General features: G+C 47.8%; 2 long non-coding RNA genes across 2 annotated transcripts; both read left to right on the top strand.

The window, feature by feature from the left end:
- Positions 1-24: 24 nt before the first annotated feature.
- Positions 25-19,671, top strand: LOC137468149 (uncharacterized). The gene is made up of 3 exons (XR_010995779.1): positions 25-256; positions 18,454-18,629; positions 19,433-19,671. It is a non-coding gene; the product is annotated as an uncharacterized lncRNA (long non-coding RNA).
- LOC137468148 (uncharacterized) lies at positions 15,048-16,163 on the top strand. The gene is made up of 2 exons (XR_010995778.1): positions 15,048-15,108; positions 15,914-16,163. It is a non-coding gene; the product is annotated as an uncharacterized lncRNA (long non-coding RNA).
- Positions 19,672-20,267: the final 596 nt, after the last annotated feature.

Below are 20,267 nucleotides of genomic sequence, written 5' to 3' on the forward strand. Positions count from 1 at the left end.
CCTGGCCTCCACAAAACTTTTAAATTTATCAATTTATAGCAAACAAGGAAATGAATGCTCCTGCTTCTAAAGAAATGTTTTAGTTTTGCAGGGCCTGGTTTTTGATGGTGGGGGCCCCGCAGAGGAGGCTGCTGTGAGAAGCTGCTGGAAGCTTCTGCCATGGCCAGCAGAGCCAATCCCTGGTGGCTCTGAAGATGGACAAGGCGCTGGCCAAGGCTGGGCCATGGAGAGTGGTGGGGAACTCCTCTGTTCTAAGGTAATAAAGAAGAAAATCAAAACAAAGTGGGGCACACACAGTTTTTTCCTAGCCAGAGAAGAGGAGGAGGTGAGGACATGTGAGGGAAAGAACGTGGGGACACCAGGGTCAGTGGAGAAGGAGGGGCAGGAGGTGCTCCAGGTGCTGGAGCTGAGATTCCTCTACAGGCCGTGGTGACCACCATGGTGAGGCAGCTGAGCCCCCACAGCCCCTGGGGATCCATGGGGGATGCAGAAATCCACCCACAACCCCTGGGGATCCACGGGGGATGCAGAGATCCACCCACAGCCCCTGGGGATCCACGGGGGATGCAGAGATCCATCCACAGCCCCTGGGGATCCATGGAGGATGCAGAGATCCACCCACAGCCCCTGGGGATCCATGGAGGATGCAGAGATCCACCCACAGCCCCTGGGGATCCACGGGGGATGCAGAGATCCACCCACGGCCCCTGGGGATCCACAGGGGATGCAGAGATCCACCCACAGCCCCTGGGGATCCATGGGGGATGCAGAGATCCACCCACAGCCCCTGGGGATTCACGGGGGATGCAGAGATCCACCCACAGCCCAAGGGGATGCACAGGCACTGGGGCTGAGCAGTCGCTGCTCCCAGGGCACTCCCTGGGACAGAAGTGGAAAATCCATCAATGGCTTGGGGAGAGGAGAAAAGAAATCTGGAGGCTCTGCTCTTGTGCATCACAAATTTGATTGGAAAATAGAAATGATTTGATAATTTTTCTTATTTACTAGATTTTATTTTCATTTATGGAATTCTAAATAATTCTTCTTATTCTTCTTATTCTCACTATTCTACTTCTTCTTTTCTTCTTCTACATATCTTCACATCCTACTTATTATTACTCTTCTCCTATGCATTTTAAAATTCTTATTACTCTCCTTCAAGGAATTCTAATATTCCTATTCTTACTACTGTTCTTCTATTGCTTTTAAATTCTTATTCCTCTTCTTCTATGGATTTTATAATTCTTATTCCTATTCCTCTTCTTCTCCTATGTATTGCTAAATTCTTATTCCTATCACTAATCTTATTCTGTGTATCTTTAAATTATTCTTCTTCCTCTTGTCTTCATTGTCTTTGCCATCGTCTTCACCTTCTTCATCTCTGCCTTCTGCATTGTCTTTGTCGACTTCTTTGTCTTCATCGTCTTCATCTTTGTCATTGCCTTTGTCGTCTTCGTCTTCGTCTTTGTCATCATTGTGGCCCTCATCATCTCTGTGCCATCTCTGTCTTCTCCACGCTCCTGATCCCGTTCCTGTCGGTTCCCTGATGCCGTGGTTCAGAGTCGCGTGGGTGCCACAGCCCGCAGGGAGGGCGGCTCAGGAGCAGTGGCTGCTGTCGGTGCCATGTCCGTGCTACTCCTCGGGCGGTGCCGCCAGGCAGGAACAGCAGAACAGCCGCCGCAGTGCCCACCTGAAGCGGGAGGGACGTTTCTTGGGGGCACACGGCTGCCCATGGAGGGCCTGGGAGGGAGAAGCTGTGTGTCCCACAGGGGCTTGGCCTTCCAGGGGGGCAGGCGAGGCACAGAGCAGCCCTGGGCTGCGCAGCTCTGGTTCCTGCTCCTCAACCCAGGCCTCACGGGGGACAGGCACTGGGAGCCCACCTGCCGCAAAAACTCCCCATTTCTGCTGCTTGTCTTCTTCTGGGGGCAGCTCCAGGATGCTCACCTCATCCCCTGTGTCTTCCTCCAGGGCCAAGGGCTTCATCCAGATGCCAGAGTCAGACCTGACTTCCCAGGCGTACTGCGCCAGCTCTGGGTCGCTGTCGTCCTCCCAGCTGGAGTGTACGGAGTGTCCGTGGTTGTTCTCTTGGGACGCATCCTGGCCAAGGGACGATTCCTCTTGGGAAAAGCCTTGGCCATTGTGGTCTTCCCAGTTGGAAACTTCTTTCTGGCTCTTGACATCTCCCTGGGACAACTCCTGCTCCATGTTTTCCTCCCAGTCTGAGAGTTTCCAGAGCAGCTCTTTCTCCAGGTATTCCTCCCAGTCTGAGTGTTCCTGGGAGTTGTTGACTTCTCCATGGGACATCTCTTCCTCCGTGTGCTCTTCCCAGTCTGACACTTCCTGGGGCAGCTCCTGACCTGCACACTCTTCCCCCTGGGACCCTCCTTGGGAGTTGCTCCTTTCTCCCAGGGACAGCTCTGCCTCCTGCACACACTCCTGCTGGGAAAGCTCCTCCTCCGCGTGGGATTTCCTGGGCAGGGGGCTCTGCTCCCTTTGGGATGGAGCTGCTCCTGCTGCTCCTGCAGCCTCCTCCCGAGCATCCTGTTCCTCCCGCTGCTGCAGCTGGGGCTGGCTCAGAAGCTGCCCAGAGCTGCTCTGCTCCCTGCAGAGCAGGGCAGGGCTGCTGTCCTGGATGTTGTAGGGGACACTGAGTGGGCTTTGTGTCCCCAGGGATGACAGCTCCTCGCTGGGGACAGGAGACTCCGCTGCCTTTTCCTCCAGGGGTCCCTGCGGCTGCCGCCCGGATCCCTGGATGTCCCGCAGGGCCCGGCACACGATCTCACTGCTGATGTGCCAGGCTAAGTCCAGCAGAGCCGGGCTGCGGCCCTGGGGGCTCTGTGGGGCAGGGACCGGGCTCTGTGTCCCTGCTGATGGCAGCTCCTGGCTGGCCTCCACTGAAGCCTCCACTGCCTTTTCCTCCTCCCGGGCAGCGACGGGCTCGGGGCGCTCCTCCTGCCCAGCAGCTGCAGCCGGGGCAGCAGCTGCCGGCTCGGCCTCCGGGGGACTGCCAGGGGCAGGAGAGGCGCTGGGCAGGGCAGGGGCTGCCTCTGCTGCCAGCGCTGTGCCCACGGGGCCGGGGGAGCCGGGTCGCTCCGGGGAACCAGGCTGGGGCTCCTCCTCACTCACTGGGCTCAAGGCTTTGTCCCCGGTGCTGGAGGCGACATCCTCCTCCCGCTGGGACAGCTCTTGGGCCCCGGCTTCTGCCCCTCCGGACAGCTCCTTGTCGCTGCTGCCCCTCGCTGGGGACAATTCCGGCTCTCTCTGCTGTTCCCACGGGGAGATGTAGGAGTGCACATCGTCTTCCCTTGGCGAGAGCTCCTGGTCCCTCTCAGCTTCCCGCTGGGACAGCTCTGAGGCATCTTCCGCCCAGGAATCTTCAGGAACGCTCCAGAGGGACGGCTCCTGGGATCTCTGATCTTCATCCCATCCAGACTCCTGCTGCCCTCCCACAGCTTCTTCCCCCTGGGACATCTCCTGCTCCATCGCAGCTTCCCACTGGGAATGCTCGTGGGCCGTGTCACCAAAGGTCCCTTTGTCCTCCTCGGTGTGTGACAGCGGCAGGCCTGACCTGACCCTGCTCCCGCCACTGCCCGCCGAGGGCCTGGGCGTGCAGCCAGCTGGGCACGGGGCCGGGCCACCGGGACTGGGGGATGGCTCTGGGGCTTTGTCCTCCTCCGTCACGCTGGGCCTGTGGTACAAACGGATCCCGGGAGTTGCTTCCGGATCCTCCCAGAGTGGCTCTCCTGGGTCTGGGCACCCCGGGCCCTGCGTTGCCCCTACAAACCCTCGGCCAGGATGGGGCTCTCTGATGTCACAAGGGTCTCTGGCCACCACCATGCCATAAAGGGCCCTACACAGAGTGCCCATGTCACCAAGGCCCACCCTGGCACCCCAACACCAGCACGATGGGCTGGGAACGGGCCAGAACAGGCCTGGCCTGGGGGAATGTTTTAGTTTTGCAGGGCCTGGTTTTTGATGGTGGGGGCCCCGCAGAGGAGGCTGCTGCGAGAAGCTGCTGGAAGCTTCTGCCATGGCCAGCAGAGCCAATCCCTGGTGGCTCTGAAGATGGACAAGGCGCTGGCCAAGGCTGGGCCATTGAGAGTGGTGGGGAACTCCACTGTTCTAAGGTATTAAAGAAGAAAATCAAAACAAAGTGGGGCACACACAGTTTTTTCCTAGCCAGAGAAGAGGAGGAGGTGAGAACATGTGAGGGAAAGAATGTGGAGACACCAGGGTCAGTGGAGAAGGAGGGGCAGGAGGTGCTCCAGGTGCTGGAGCTGAGATTCCTCTACAGGCCGTGGTGACCACCATGGTGAAGCAGCTGAGCCCCCACAGCCCCTGGGGATCCATGGAGGATGCAGAGATCCACCCACAGCCCCTGGGGATCCATGGGGGATGCAGAGATCCACCCACGGCCCCTGGGGATCCATGGAGGATGCAGAGATCCACCCACAGCCCCTGGGGATCCATGGAGGATGCAGAAATCCACCCACAGCCCCTGGGGATCCATGGGGGATGCAGAGATCCACAGGGGATGCAGAGATCCACCCATAGCCCCTGGGGATCCACAGGGGATGCAAAGATCCACAGGGGAAGTAGAAATGCAGCTGCAGCCCACGGGTTTGCTGAGGTCCATTCACAGCCCCTGGGGATCCATGGGGGATGCAGAGATCCACCCACAGCCCGTGGGGATCCACGGAGGATGCTGCGATCCACCCACAGCCCCTGGGGGAAGTGCTCATGCTGGAGTGGGTGGATGCCTGGAGGAGGCTGTGATCCAGTGGGGGACCCAGTGGAGAGAGAGGGCCTTTTCTTCCAGGGTGGAGCAGCCTGTCCTTGCAGGACTGCTCCCCGTGGAAAGGGAGACCCACAGCACAGCAGTTTTGGGAGGACTGTCTGCCCTTGTGGGAATTCACGTTCCAGCAGTTGTGTCAGGACTGCTGCTCATGGAGCCAAGCTGGAGAAGTTCATGGAGAGCTGTGGCCTGTGGGATGGAACCCATGGTGCAGCAGGGGAAGGACTCCTCTCCCTGGGCGGTAGAAGGAAATCTCAATGATGAACTGACCAAAACCCCCATGTCCTGTGTCCCTGTGCTGTTGGAGAGAGGTCTTGGAGGAGGAAATGTGTTTTTTAAGGGCTTATTTTACTTCTCATTATCCTCCTCTGACTCTGTTAGTAATAAATTCACTTTGTACCTCTAAGCTGAGCTTGTTTTGCCCTTGGAGTGTTTTCTCCCAGTCCTCATGTCAACTCATGAAGCCTTTGTTAATTTTTTTCTCTCCTCTGCCCAGCTGTGGCAGGGGAGAGTGAGCAAATGGCTTTTGTGGGTGCCTGGCGCTAGGCCAGTGTCAAATCACAACAATAACATACTTCTGTTCCATTAATTAGTATTCTATCCTCTGTTGGTTATAGATTTCTCACTTCTCATGCTAATTAGTCCCTAGTTTTAGTATGTTTTTCAGACTTTCCAAAGCATACACTGAGTTGTCCTTAGTCTCTTCTTTATCTTCTGGTTTCTGCAAAATGTCCTTATGGTCCATAAATTCTGTATTCCAGGTGTCCAACCTCAATAACATGCCTTTGTCTCCCAGGATTTGTTCATTGAAGGACATCAGAGTTAGTTAATCAAAACTTCCAAGTTCCAGTAATTTTCCCAAGGTGTGTTCCTACAAAAGGAGCTCATGACAACCTGGCTAAATGCTGGCTAAAAGTTATGTAATGCTAAAACACTGCTTATAATTAATACACTGGTTATGATTAATGAAAAATAATTAATTAGAACTTAATTAAAACAATTTTTTAATGGAACCCTTATATCATTTCCAACCCTGGAATCGAGAAAGTTTGGATTTAATCCCAGAGATTTCTGACTCAAGGCATTTACAATCACACCTTTCTTTAGGGCTCATCTGCCAGGCCTGCTGAACCCCAAACTTTCAGGCTTTGCAGTGAAAGGCCATGAGGATGACTGAAATTCATGGATTTGGGTATCCACTTAGGATCTGTGTTTGTTTTCTAAGGAGACCTCACCTGGCACCACATCAAACACAGGTTGTCCCTGAGGAAGTTGTTTGTGTGACAGATCATGGTTGTCAACTGATCTTGCCTGTGGCTTTGGCTCTTACTAAAGGTAGACAAATAATGGTAGACAAATAATAGCATCAATATCCTTTCCTGTGTGCTTGAAATAAAGACTGAGTAGCATGCCACAAAATAATACAGGCATGCAGCAAAGCAAAGCACTCCTCCAAAATAAAGAGTACTGTAAAGAAAGGCAGAAAGGAGTTTGAATACCATAAAAAAATAAGGACTGCGCTGCAAAGCAAACACTCTGGTATTTAGGACAAAACAGATTTCAAAAACTCAGCAAAAGCAGCCAGAATAACCTTCAGGAAGGTGTTATTAACATTTAGAACTTAGGGCTGATAATTCAACTGTGTAAGTGCTGCACATCAAGGTGCATAATTAGATGTCCTAATTGAGGGTTTGACTGATTGCCACAGGCAACAACACAGCTGAAACGATGCCACAGTAAGACTGGGGTCTCTCTGCTCTCTAGACTCTGTTTTTCTGTCTTTGCTTCCTACCTGTTGTGAAATTGTAGGTTTGGATTTGGTTTAATTGCTATGTTTAGACCTTCCAGCACCTCTCCATGAATAGAAGCATTTTGCATGATTTTCTGGAGTACCTGGACATAAGGAAGACAAAAGGAGCTCTAAAAGCAATTTCAAGGTAGACCAGGAACTGGTCAGGTGACACAAGAGGTTGTACAAAAACTGGAGAAAGGAAAAGACAGACTCGGTACTGAAGATGGCAGAAAGAAAAGATAATTGGAGCGCTGTAGAAATGAAACTGTTGTGTAGACTTTACACTTCTGAATTTACACATCATCCTTGGATATGTGGTTTAGTCAGCTAAATTTAGGCACACCCTAATGATAGTTCTTTATTAATAATTAATGGGTTTTGCTACATATGGATAAATACATTGTAAAAATGCAGTGAGAATGGTGCAGCTCTGGAGAAGTGAATGTGATTTTGCAGCTGCAGCTGCCTGCAGTAGTCAGACACATAAATCTTCCCTACAGATTTAAGCAGGTTGCATCCATTAAATCCACTGATGTATCCCTAAATTTCTACAAGAGCAGAACACCAGGTCAGAGAAAATCAGACCACTTTAGTTATCAGCTTGATAATACTTTTGTTGGTTTAAGTAGAGTGAGTAGATATACAAAATCATTTGTTGGTGTTTATGGAATGCTGAATTCTGCAGCACTTGGATCTTCCCTCTGGTGGGACACTGTCAGTCCTCTTAGGGTAGAATTTATAGTTGTGCAGACACACAGCATCAAGTTCATGGATTTCTTAAGCCTGGCCTAATTCCTGTTTTGAGGCTGTTAAAGACTCCACTTCACCTATTCTTTATTAGTTTTGCTCTGATGTTCAGCTTGTCCATCAGCCCCCTGGGATAAACCAGTCTGCAAGTTCAGGACAGCTCTGTGATTTGTCTTTCAAGTGCCACCTTTGGCCAAACCATCCTCAACAGCAACTTTTAGAAGCCTTGAGCATTTTCCAGTGCTGGCAATGCAGGGGCTTCAGAGAAAACATCAGTTTTCCTCTTGCTCTCAGTGTGAAACAGCTCTTGGAGCTTGGTGCTCTGCTGCAGGAGAGAGTTTCCCCCTTCTTGGGTGTTTCTGGATCAGGACTAAATCAAGCAGGCAAAAAGTACTAATTTTTACTTCCTATTCCTCATTCAATGCATATATTTATCCCAAAACTTATCTACCTATCTGATATATAAAATCAAGCTATATCCAGCTTTCTTTGGCTAAGAAAAGGCAGCAAAACTTCCAGTGGACTAAAGAGAGCTCCCATAAAATCTGCCCCATTCACTCAATTTCACATCCCCTCTACCCCGGGCCTTCTGCCTGCCATAACAATTTTATTTTGGGGGGAAATGAATCAGATTTCTTTCTGCCAGTGGCACCAGTGCACATCCCTGAGTCTGATCCCACTCCACCCACTGCAGGATTTTGGTAGGCTGTTCCTTCAGGCTCTCAGCCTTGAATAGAAAAAAATCAGTCCTCTGTGCACAGCTTTCTTTCTGAGCCATAGCAGAGAACAGCCTCTCCCTCCTCCTGGCATTGTGGCTGCCTGCAAGGACTTTAGTTTTTTTCAATAAAAGCTGTGTTTCTGCATGTTTTCTTCTTGCTGTGCTGATTTTTCACAATTCCATGTTCCTCTGGGTGATCCAGGCTGATTTTAAGCAAATTATTCAGTCCTACTGTAGCCTTTCAGCTTAGGAAGTGAAAGAAATAAATTGGTATTTGAGCTGTCTGCTCAAGACAAAATAAAGATTTCCTGGGTTTGTAGCATGCAGCTTTAAGGCCTGTCCATCCTAGAATGTCTTGTGCAAATCTGTGGGAAATAGTAAAGGCAAAAAGATTTCTAGAAAGCTGTAAAAGCAGGCTTTAGAAACAGAAAGAACAGAAAATTTAGAATTAGCTGCAGCTGCAAAGTCTGAAAGTAGAAAAAGTTACAATAGCACAGTAAGGACATGAAACGATAGCTTGAATTTTAGGCCTTGCTAAAATAGATTTTAAGACTGCAGAAAAAATATGCTTAACAAGATAGTAGAAGGTTTTAAGCTTAATAATGAAGTGTTATTATTATTATTGTTATTAATTGTGTATTGTTAATAGAGTATACAAGCAAGCATTGTGTGAAGTAGGTGTAGGTGTACTTTTAGTGATTGACTGTGCAAATCTACACATTGTCCTGTGTCCTGCGTAAACCTGAGCTTGTACCATGTTTTTTTCTGCAGTTTCCAGAAGACTCTGTGGATTTAAGGGAATCAAAACCCTCTGCATGCACCTTCCAGGAAGTTATGAGCCAGAATTATGATTTCCTCTTGCTCCTTTACTTTTGGAACCCTGGCTGCTGAGAATTTGAGACTTTCTGTGCTGCCAGGCACTGACCCCCAGGAGAACACTGCAGTGACCTGAGGCCCTGGAGAAGGCTTCTAAAATTCAATAATAAAACTGAGATTACAGGTGTGGAGTTTGAACAGAAGTGTGTGATATCTCAGGGTGGGAAACTCAGAGTTTAAGGGTTTAGGATGCAGCAATAGATATAAAGCAGGATGGAGGTTTTAGGGTGGAGGCTGCTCCTTCTCCTTCACCTCCTTCTCCATGGGATTGGGTGGTTTTGTGCAAGTGGATAAAAAAGTCCCCATTGTGGGCATGGGTGGTTGGGTATTGGGTTAAAAGTGACAATAATTGAGGCGTCATTTCTTAATTGGACAGTTTATCCTTAAAATGCCTTGGAGAGAGAGAGATGGGGCTCCATTTTTAGTTTGTTAAAGTGCTGCAGAGCTCAGGGTTTATGAGACTGTGACAGAGATGAGAACTGATAAACATCTGAGTCCAAACGAGAAATACCATCTCACTCATTTAATCCCAACCCTGGAGAATAAAAAAGGCAGGTAAAACTTGACACTTTATACCACTTTGATAACACAAAACAGCCACGTGGCTGAAAATTTCCTTCACCAAAGGGACTTGGATGTTGATGGGTAACTCTGCCACTGGTGGAAAAATCCCCCAGTCCTGCAAATCAGCAGGAATAGCACCATAATGAAGAATATATTTAAATATATCCCTAATAGAAATCTGTATCGTCCAGTGCATTGTGGACTTGGCTGATTCAAGCATGTGAGTGGTTTACAACCATCAATAAACTGCCTCTCTTGAGTGCCTTTTCTATTCAGGATAAAGAGTTTGTTCACACAACCACTGGGAATGGTTTTATTTACACCTGGGAATCCCACAAGAGGAAGGGAGATTTTCTGTGAGCCTTCTTAAGATCATAATTGTTGATGGGATTTGTCTTGCCTGACTGCCAGGCTGATGTCTCATGTAAGGCAATTATCAGAGTATCTTCCATGAGAGAGAAACTGGCACTTCCAGGGGGATTTCCTCCCATCTTTAAATGAAAAACAAACAAACAAACAAACAAATTAAATTAATCACACTGTAAAGGTGTTTTTGCCTTTCTAATGAGCAGAGAAGGAATTCAGATGATTTTGCACACAGCTGGGTAGGATATTATAGGATATATGGATAGGACAGATCATTTTTTGGGATATATTTGTGCTCTGCTGTGATATTTACAGGTGTATTTCTAAGCCTTGGAGCTGGAGGTGATACTGGAGCTTTTTTGGGGGCCAATTTTTCACTGACCCAAGAGCTCTGGTCCCCTTTGTCCCCCCATCAAGGATCATCCCAGAGCTGGGTCCAAGCACTGGGGCGTTATCCTGGGAGCTCTGCCAGACACAGATTGGAAGGACTCTGTTTTCTTTCCATGTATATTTGGGCTTTCTCTCTGTGTGGGTCGGGGGTAGAAGATACACTGAGTTTTTGGACAATGTTTATTTTAACACCTCCTTGCTCAGTTGCTGCTTGAAATCCTGTTTTAAAATGTTGACAGACATTTGTGGCCATATCTTTTGTTTAACAGGAATAGCAAAATTTTCAGGTTTTCCAGGAGGCACCCGGCCCAGTTTTTTCTAGGAAACAAACTATATTGGAGAAACCTCTTTTATTTCTCACAACAACAATTGCAAGTTTTAATCTGGGGCTTTTGGAAGGGCAGAACATTCCTAGCTTGATTTTGGAGTTTTCTTTTTCTCATGCATTGTTTGGATTTGTTGGCTTAGTTTTAGGTTTTTTTTCATCTAGAGAATGAGAGGAATAAAAACCAAACTCTCCTCTGGGAAAACTGGAAAAATTTGAAATGGGGCCAGTGAAAGATAACAGCCACGGAAGACTGCAATACAATTAAATTGTGTTAATTTGCAGATGATTATGCATATTTCTTTAATAGTTCTGCAAAGTTCTCCCTCCACCCCAAATCAGTCTCTTCTCTTTCTTGGAACTTGTAAGGAAAAAACAAAGCTAGTAAGAAAACCATTGTTACCCTAAACTTCCTTAAGCTGTTCAAATCCACATCTGTTGTCTGGGGAATCACCTCATTTCCTCCTAAAATCCTTTGCATTACATCCAAGCCTTCTGGCGCAGAGTGAGGGTTTAGTTCAGGAGTTATTTCAGTGCTCTCTGGCTGAGACCCTGGTAATTTATACGATGTTAACAGAAAGTCACACTTGAGTGAGATGGAAGCTCAATAATAATTTAACCTCTCCACCTTTCCCCTCTCTAAGCACAGGAGTGAGCATGGCAGGGACTGGAGGGGAAGAACCACTGCCAGAAGCTGCAGATTTGGCCCAGCACAACCAAGAAGCTGGCTGGCCTTTGGGCAATCCACATCTTTCTCCTCCCAGCCTTCCAGTCCCACTTTCCCATTCAGTCCTGAACTCTGCTGCACTGAGAAAGGCTTTTAAACACCTGGGAGAGCCTGAAATCCCACCTGTTTCACAGACAGCTTCTCTCATCCAAGCACGTCCTTCTGACTGTACTTTTGCCAAAACCCAGACATGACTGTAGCCTTTTTTTTCCTTGTTTCATAGTTTTGATTTTGACATCTGAGCTGAAAGTGAGGTGCTCGTAAGAAATCTGTTTAATCACCCTTGATTGTCTCATCAGTGACCCTCCTATAGCAGCAGGACATGGAGGGGAACTTTTCCCCTGGGATTTGTCCATGCTCATGTACAAGTTGGGTCAAAACATTTCAGGAGATTGGGAAAAGATTGCTGAACATGAGGGGAAAATTAACTTTGATTGCCTTTCTTCTTTTTGCTTTATTGTACATTGCTTGCTGGATGAGGCTCTTTGGCCTTGGAATGAACCCTGGATTAGTTTTAGTGGAACGTGGGACAAGCTTGGAAATCAGCAATGTGAGCAGAATTTCACTGCAGCCTCTCTCCCACGGCTGGACCTGAGGAGCTGCTGCCATCCCCAGCAATCTGTTCTGTTCCAGAGCACAGAGAAACTCCCAGCTGTAGGCACTGCCTCCCCTGTGGGAGCTCCAGGATTCCTCAGGAGCAGTGTGGATGAGCACATGCACAATAAAATGAGCTCTGAAAAGCCCAGAAATCCAAATATTCATCAGTTGATAGAGCAAACATAGAGAAAGGCTTCTCTGAAAGGGAACCCTGAGAGCAAAATTCAGAATTATGGAATGGTTTGTGTTGGAAGGGACCTTAAAATAATTTTGTTTCATCTCCTGCCATGGACACTGACATCTTACCCTGTCCCAGGCTGCTCCAAGCCCCAGTGTCCAACCTGGCCTTGGGCACTGCCAGGGATCCAGGGGCAGCCACAGCTGCTCTGGGCACTCTCTGCAAGGGCCTGCCCACCTTCCCAGGGAAGGATTTCCTCCTAATACCAAATCTAACCCTACAATCTGCAAGTTTGAAGCCATTCCCCCTAGTCCACACGTAGAAGAAGAGAGGTAGATCCGTCACAGCCAATATTGGAGACCTTTTCTGGAGCTTTTGCTGCCTCTCTGGTCTGCAGAATCAACAGGTGGTTTTGGCTTTATTTGACAACATCTTGGTAGGAAGAGGCCACAGGTGTGGTCCCTGTGCTGGACACAGCCAGTCCCAGGTATCTCCAAACTGGACCCACCACTGGCCTAAGCTCAGCCCATCAGCCAAGCTGGAGCAGGCTCTGTGAAAACATTTAGGGAAGGATTAAAACCCAGGTGTGAGAGAGGAGTTCAAAGGTGTGAGGAGCAATCCAGCAGCACCAGGGCAGAGCAGGAAGAGGGGCAGGGGCAGAGCAGCTGGGTGGGTGGCTGGTGGCCAGGTGAGGTCACCACCAGAGCAGGTGATTGTCCTGGTGGGACTTGCACTTCCAAGGTTCTTGTGTAACTGCAGGTTTTGAACTCATCCTCTCTCCCATTTGTTCTGATTTCCTCTTTCGTCCCCAGAAATTGTACAATGTCTGTGAGATTCCTCTTGCCAAACCCATCTCTGCCAAAAATGAGGAAACTTAATCACCTACAGCTCCCCTTCTCAGAGTGTGTATCCTATTACATCCCCCTGAAGTGGTGCATGCAACGATGTTTTTTTTCTGCATTAATCTGGGGATCAAATCTGACTTTTAACAGAGAAAATCCTTTGTGCTCATAACAAAATAATGTGTGGGAGACAAAAGGATTCCCTTCTGTAAACTCCTCTTGAGTTGTTTGGGGTTTTTTTTCCCTCCATACTTAACTGCTGTCAATCCTTTTTTTCTTGGGAAATAAAATAATGTAGAAATAATCCCACCATCTCAGGAGTCAACCTCAAAGACAAAATTGATAATTCATTTTGTAATTTTTGGTTACTATTTGCAGAGGGCAGATTTTAAGGCAGGAGCCTGAGCTGGGAAAAATCTTTGCAGGGCAGTGATGGTGAATCCCACGTTGTTCCCACCTGGATGAACAGCTGCGTTCAGCATAGCTCCCAGTTTAGCTCAGGGTCACCTTCCAGAGCACGTCTGATTTTAGACCAAATTTGAAAGTGAAAGTGGAGGGATGTTGAGTTTTATCTTCTTTTTGCCAGGGTCAGGATTAAATCACGAGATGAGATTTCTTCTTCAGACTCAGATGTTTATTAGTTCTTATCTCTGTTACAGTCCCACAAACCCTGTGTTCTGCAGCACTTCAACAAACTAAAAATGGAGCCCCATCTTTCTCCTTATAAGGCTTTTTAAGGATAAACTGTCCAATTAAGAAATGACACCTCAATTATTGTTTACTTTTAACTCAATAACTAACTACCCGTGGCTCGCAATGTGGACTTCTTTATCTAATTACACAATGCTACCCAAACTTATGAAGAGGAAGGTGAAGAAGAAGGAGCAGCCTCCACCCTAAAACTTCTATTTTGCTTTAATATATTACTATATTCTAAATCCTTAAACCCTAAGTTATCTACTATGTGATATTACACACTTCTATTCAAATTGCACACCCATAAACCCAGTTCTATCATTCCATTTTGGAAACCTTCTCCACAGCCTCAGGTCAAATGTAATGTTCTCTTGGGGGTCAGTGCCTGGCAGCACAGAAAGTCTGAAATTCTCAGCAACCAGGGTTCCAACATCAAGAAACATCAGCCTTGTCTGCAGGATCCATTGACCTGTCCCAAGCAATATTAAACCTGTGGTAGAGGAGTTTCTAAAAGAAGTGATGAGAAGAACAGACAGAAGAGAGAGATTTTGGGAGCAGAGGCACAACTGTGGGAGAGAATGATGTGAGTGGTGGAGGATTGCAATGATCTGCCTGACCCAACTATCTCCACACATTCCTTGGTGAAAGCTGGTGCAGCTTCCTTTCTGTACATCCTGCTCTCTCCTCCATTCCTCCTCCCTTATTCCCTTATGAAACTCCAGGAAAAAGCCATGTACTCCCGGTTCTTCTACAATTCCTGACTCCTGTGATTGCAGGTGATTCTCAAGGGCAGGACAAGGCCAGAGTGCTCTGGGAGGACATCCTGGTCTCTGTTACACGTCTGATTAAAGCAGTTTAGTGCCTTGGCTGCAGAGCAGCAATCCAAGAGTGCAAGGGAAGCAATTGATCATAAAGGCACAGTTCTGTCCTGTGTCAGGATTTAGCAAAGATGTGCTTTGTGCAGGTTGAGACAGATCACTGCATCAAAAATGCTTGTGAACATCTCTTAATTGGCCTTCTTCCTTCTCTGCAACATGGGCCAGACCACCAGGCCCCCAGTGATACCTTGGGGTCCTCAGCCCATCTGCTGGGATGTTGTTAGGGCAGGTTGCGGGGGTTGCAGTCACCTTGAGTGCCAAACCGCCCTTCTCACCTTCCTTGCTCCTAGCAACAGTCCAGGGATTTTTGAGTGGTGAAATACATAATCTGTGGCAAAATTCCTGATGGGTGACAGGTTTATATCACTACAAAACTCGATCCCTGTAACAGGAATCAGAAATAGAGCTGGGAAGGATCGAGCACAAAGGATGAAAAATAAAATGAGTGATGGAAGACTTGCTGTGAGAATGAAAGTGTTCATGCAGTGATAACCCATAACAACCACCCTGAATCATCTTTGGACTCTGAAGGTGGCTGGAGCTCAGTGGGATTCCTGTGGCTGGAGCTCAGTGGGATTCCTGTGGAAGAACAATACAATGACAGGACAACTGAGTTGGTGAGTGCTTGGTCTGAAAAGACAGGAATCTGCTAAGGAAGGCAGGAGACTCCCTTGAAATGGAAAATGCAAACCCTCTCCCTCCAAATTATTATAAATTTGAAATTAAGGGGCTCTCAGGCAGAGATATGAGAGTAGGAATAACAGTTCTTTAACAGGAAAATTAAAAATACAAATGCAATAGTACAAACAAACCCAAAACCAAAAACAAAACACCACTGTCAGAGTCAGAACATGCCCTGGCAGCCTGTGTGTCAGGGTGGTGGCAGCAGTCCCATCCCATGGTGGCTCAGCCCTCCTGCAGTGCCAGCTGTGGCTCTGCTGGAGCAGGGATCCTGGACAAGGCTGGAGTTTTCCTCTGAAGCTCCAGGGCTGGTGGGGATGGGCCTGGGCTTCCTCTGGGAATGCAGTGGGGAAGAAAGCTGCTCCTCTGGGAATGCAGTGGGCAAAGGCTGCTGTGGTGTTCCCAAAGTCAGATTGTATCCAGGTAGGAATGCTTGGCTCCTCCCCCTGGGTGGAGCCTCTCCCCATGGGATGATGGAATTTTCTCAGCCATGCAGGGACACTCACTGGCCATGGGCAGAAGAAAATTAATAAAACACTGAGGGTTGAATTTACCTGCTTTGTAAAGCTGAGTGAGATTTGGTGAATATCAAAGGTCAGATATGAGTGTTACAACTCTTGAGAACCCCAGTGTTGTCTTTAGTTCAGTGTGGGATTTGTGGGTGGACAGGACTTTAAGTGAGAAAATGTTAATCTCTCTTTGATTTTTCTTCTTTTTATTCTTTTCAATATGCTTATTCAGCTCCAAATCTGAAGCCACATCTTGATATGAAACAGTTTTCTAGGTCATAATCCTCAGAAATGGCATCAGAAATGGGAGATGTGGAGTGCTGGCAAATTGCAGAAATCAAGGATGATCCTTAGAATCAACAGGAAGAGGACCATGGACTTTGCTGAATCCAAAAGTGCCCTCATAGTGCTTTATAACTTTGGCAATGTTATGTGCCACAAGGGAACAAAATGAGAATGTTACCAAGACTTTCCCTCACAAAGGTTTATTGGTTCACTGGGAGGGAATCAAAAGGAGAAGGAAGAAGAAGGGAAAACACAAAACTTCCTGCTCTAAAAAGAGAAGCCAAGGCAGGAGAGTTATAGAATCATAGAATGGACTGAGTTAGAAAGAACCTTAAAACTCATCCCATTCCACCCCCTGCCATGGCAGGGACACCTCCCACTGTGCCAGGCTGCTCCAGCACCAGTGTCCAGCCTGGCCTTGGGCACTGCCAGGGATCCAGGGGCAGCCCCAGCTGCTCTGGGAATTCCATCCCAGCCCCTGCCCACCCTGCCAGGGAACAATTCCCAATTCCCAATCTCCCATCCAGCCCTGCCCTCTGGCAGTGGGAGCCATTCCCTGTGTCCTGTCCCTCCATGCCCTGGAAATTGTCTCTCTCCAGGTTTCCTGGGGCTCGTCCAGGCCCTGCAAGGCCACACTGAGCTCAGCCCAAAGCTTCTCCTGTGCAGGTGAACAATGCCAGCTGTGCCAGCCTTTCCTGCCAGCAGAGCTGCTCCATCCCTCTGCTCATCCTGGAGCCTCCTCTGGGCTCTCTGCAGCAGCTCCACATCCTCCCGGTGCTGGGATTATGAAGTGCTCTGACTTCTTATATCTGATGAGAACTTTTGTTCCCTGACTCCAATCATTGCAGAAGCCCCTCCTCAGGTTTGCAGCCTGTTTGGGCTGCACAGGTCCCACAAATCTGCCCTCAGCAGGGTCATGCAGACCCTGCCTGTGTTCCAGGGTTGTGCCATGGGTTAGAAGCTCCAGGCTTCCCATGTTCTGTTTTGCCATCCCTGATTTATCTGTTCCTTGCTCCACCTGCAGCGCTCTCCTGCTGGCACTGACATCAGCAGGTGCTGGCAAGGTTCTAGAAGAATCCAAAGATGTTCAAAGCCTCTGAGCACTCAGATCTTGTGAGCAGCACAATACTGGTTTCACAGCAGTTCTTTATCTTTGGGTCAAAGTGATGAATTACTTTTGGGAATAATATGAGATCTTTTAAAGCCTTTTCCTCTGTGCACCAGTTTCAGACAGATGGTGACATTTCCCTTCATTATACTCCTAATTTTCATAAGGAATTGACTAACCAAGTAAAAAAATCAAACCAGTTACAGTGGGTTTGGGGCACAGTTTTTTTTTTTTTCCTCACAACATAGTACCTGAAATCTTGTGGCTTTTTGTTTATTTAGGATAAATTGGAATATGAAGGCAGGAGTGCTTGTGCTTTTAACTTTATCAAAGCAGTATTACCATCACAATAGATTGGAGATCCATAGGATCATTTGGGTTGGAAAAGACCTTTAAGACCTTGGAGTCCAACCCTTGAATTAACACTGCCAAGCCCAGCACCAAATCGTGTCCCCTGAAGTCACGTCTGTACCTCTTTTAAACATCTCCAGAGCTGGTGACTCCTCCACCACCCAAGGCAGCCTGTTCCAATGCTTGACAACCCTTTCTGTGAAGGAATATTTCCTAATATCCACATTCCTAATAATCCCCATCACTGACCCTTCCATAACCATCCTTCCTGGGAGAGTCAAGGGGTTCTGATGTTAAATTAAAATAGATACACACACAGATCCCACCTTATCCTATGGCTCTGGGTGCAGGCCCGAAATTACTCGCCCTGATTTTCCCCCTAGACACTTCCCAAATGTGGGAAATGCAAGCACAGGGAGCTCCCAAGGCCTCAGACTTACAGGCTCAGAGATAGAGATGGATACAGTGTTTGACCTAAGGCCCTGGAGAAACTTTAGAATGGAATAGTGAAACAGACACAAAATAAGAATAAAGATTTGTAGTTTAAGCAGAAACATGTTTCAAGCAAGTAGAAATGTGCCTCATATAAGTAAATAAATATGTTAGGCCAGATAGTAGATTTTAGAGTTTAACAATAGTACTTGTTAATAGAGTTGATCAAAAGTAGAAGATACAGCAAAAAGTTTCTGTAGAGTTACGAGACTGGATAGAAAAAGACACATTGTAGAAAATAATGTAAAATGTAGCAATTAGCAATTGGTTATGAAGATGCTAACGAGCTTTGTGGAAGTAGCTGATTGGATAAGAAACTTATAAAAGACGTAACTAGAATTAAATGACTTCTGATGCAAGACTTCTAATGTATGGCTTCTAATGTGATGGTTTTGGAGGTAACAACCTTACAGTCTCACCTTTCCTTGAGACTGATTTTGCAATAAACCATTTTTTAAATGCCTCTTCCGTCGACCCCGTCCTTTTGTATCCTGAAAACCCAAGTGTGAAGAATTTGTGAACTTTATTTGAGGCAGATGCACCAGAGGAAACACCAGGCACCATCCCAACAGCTGGTGAAGGGAAGGCAGATTTGTGCCTAGGGAATTCATCTGCTTCTGCAGTGCTTCTCTGGAGGATGTGCAGCTGCTGTAATTGGGAAAATGTGTCAGAAATTAGATTAGGTTGGTTTCCAGTGGAAGACACCACTAAGGTGGATATGGTGATAACAAGCTAATATGTCATCCTCATGGAGATTCACATTATTTTTACAGGATTTGAGTAATTTTGACTCAGAAAGACCAATTTCCCCCAATAAAATGAATGCCAGGGATACACAGATGCCATAATGCTGTTAATCAAACAAGAGCTTAAGCTGTAACTTTCCTCATGAGTGAGAAGGGCAATATAGACACAAAAATACTGTGGTGATTGCTATAAATTATTGACCTGAAATACTGGATACCGAGATTTGATGTCGTGGTATTTCCATTGATTTAAGGGCTTGGATGATCCTTGTAGGTTCCTCCCAACTCAGAATATTCTGTGATTGTGTCCTGTGCAAAAACCTTGCTGCCTCCATCCTCCTTGTTGCAAATGGTAATGAGAGTGACAACAAAAATCCCGTGGGAAGGGACAAATGCTCTCCAAACCTCAGCTGTGAGGTGACAGCCTGATGAAACACCACAGGTGAGCTGCTGAAACGTGGAGCTGGGAGCCTGAGGGCTTTTTTGTAAGTTTGCCACATGCCTCTGGCAGATCCTGTCCCCTCAGGCATCTCTTTGTGCACCTCCATGTTGTGGTTTCCATGAGCATCTGGGATGTCCAGCTCACCCCAGGGCCTAAATTTGACTGTGACCTGATGGGGGCCTCTCACACAAGTGAGAATGTCCCCCTGAAATTACCCCAGACATGAGGCACCCACATTTTCACAAAGCTCACCCTGCAACAAGTCCTTTTCTGATGGAATCTCCAGGCCACAACACAGATGGAAAACGTTGCTGTTCCTTCCCACAGGCTCACAGCCCTGGGAGGGAGGAAGACTATTCTGCCACCTCGGTGCTAAAATCTTTCAGCACTTCTGCTGCCTCCAGCTGGGATCCAATGGATTAGGCACGAGGAGAAAAATGTACCCATTGAGTTTGTAACCTTAAGGGGCTTTCTGAGGATCAAATCCTGGCAAATCCACACTCTGTGCCAGTGTATCATTGACATAGTTCCTCGAAGAACATTTATTGAATAAAAATTCCTTCTTCTGTGGAGAAATGTGGCTGAAAGGTGACTGGAAAAGGCCCTGGGGGTGCTGGTGACAGGGGCTGGACACGAGCCCAGGGGTGCCCAGGTAGCCAAGGAGGCCACTGGCAGCTGGGCTGGGTGAGGAATTGTGTGTCCAGCAGGAGCAGGGCAGGGATTGTCCCTCTGGGCTGGCTCTGAGAGGCCCCTCAAGTCCTGTGAGACAACAAACTCTGTCCCTGGGACAGTTTTTACAGCAGTAACAGCCTTTGCTGAGGTGTTTGAGAGGAAGATGCTGATCTGTGGCACTTGGCTGTGGTATCCTGGAGCAGAGATTGATGTGCAATAATGAAACGTTTGCCCATCTTTAATTGCCAAGCGCTACCCCGCTGCTCCACGAGCCGTGCGGCTCCGGGAGGGTTGGGGGATGTTTGCGGGACGGAGATGCCATCTAGTGGGAGCAGCACTGGGGAGAGAGCAGGAGAAGAGGGTCCTGGCACCCCAGCCCTTCCCCCCGCACCGCTGAACCCCAGTGCCACACACACCCACACACACCCTGGCATGGGGACGTGGGGTGGCACTGGGTTCACAAGTGACAAAGCCTTCAATAACGTGGGGA

This window comes from Anomalospiza imberbis, chromosome 2, assembly GCF_031753505.1.
Source record: "Anomalospiza imberbis isolate Cuckoo-Finch-1a 21T00152 chromosome 2, ASM3175350v1, whole genome shotgun sequence".
NCBI classification, from domain to species: domain Eukaryota; kingdom Metazoa; phylum Chordata; class Aves; order Passeriformes; family Viduidae; genus Anomalospiza; species Anomalospiza imberbis.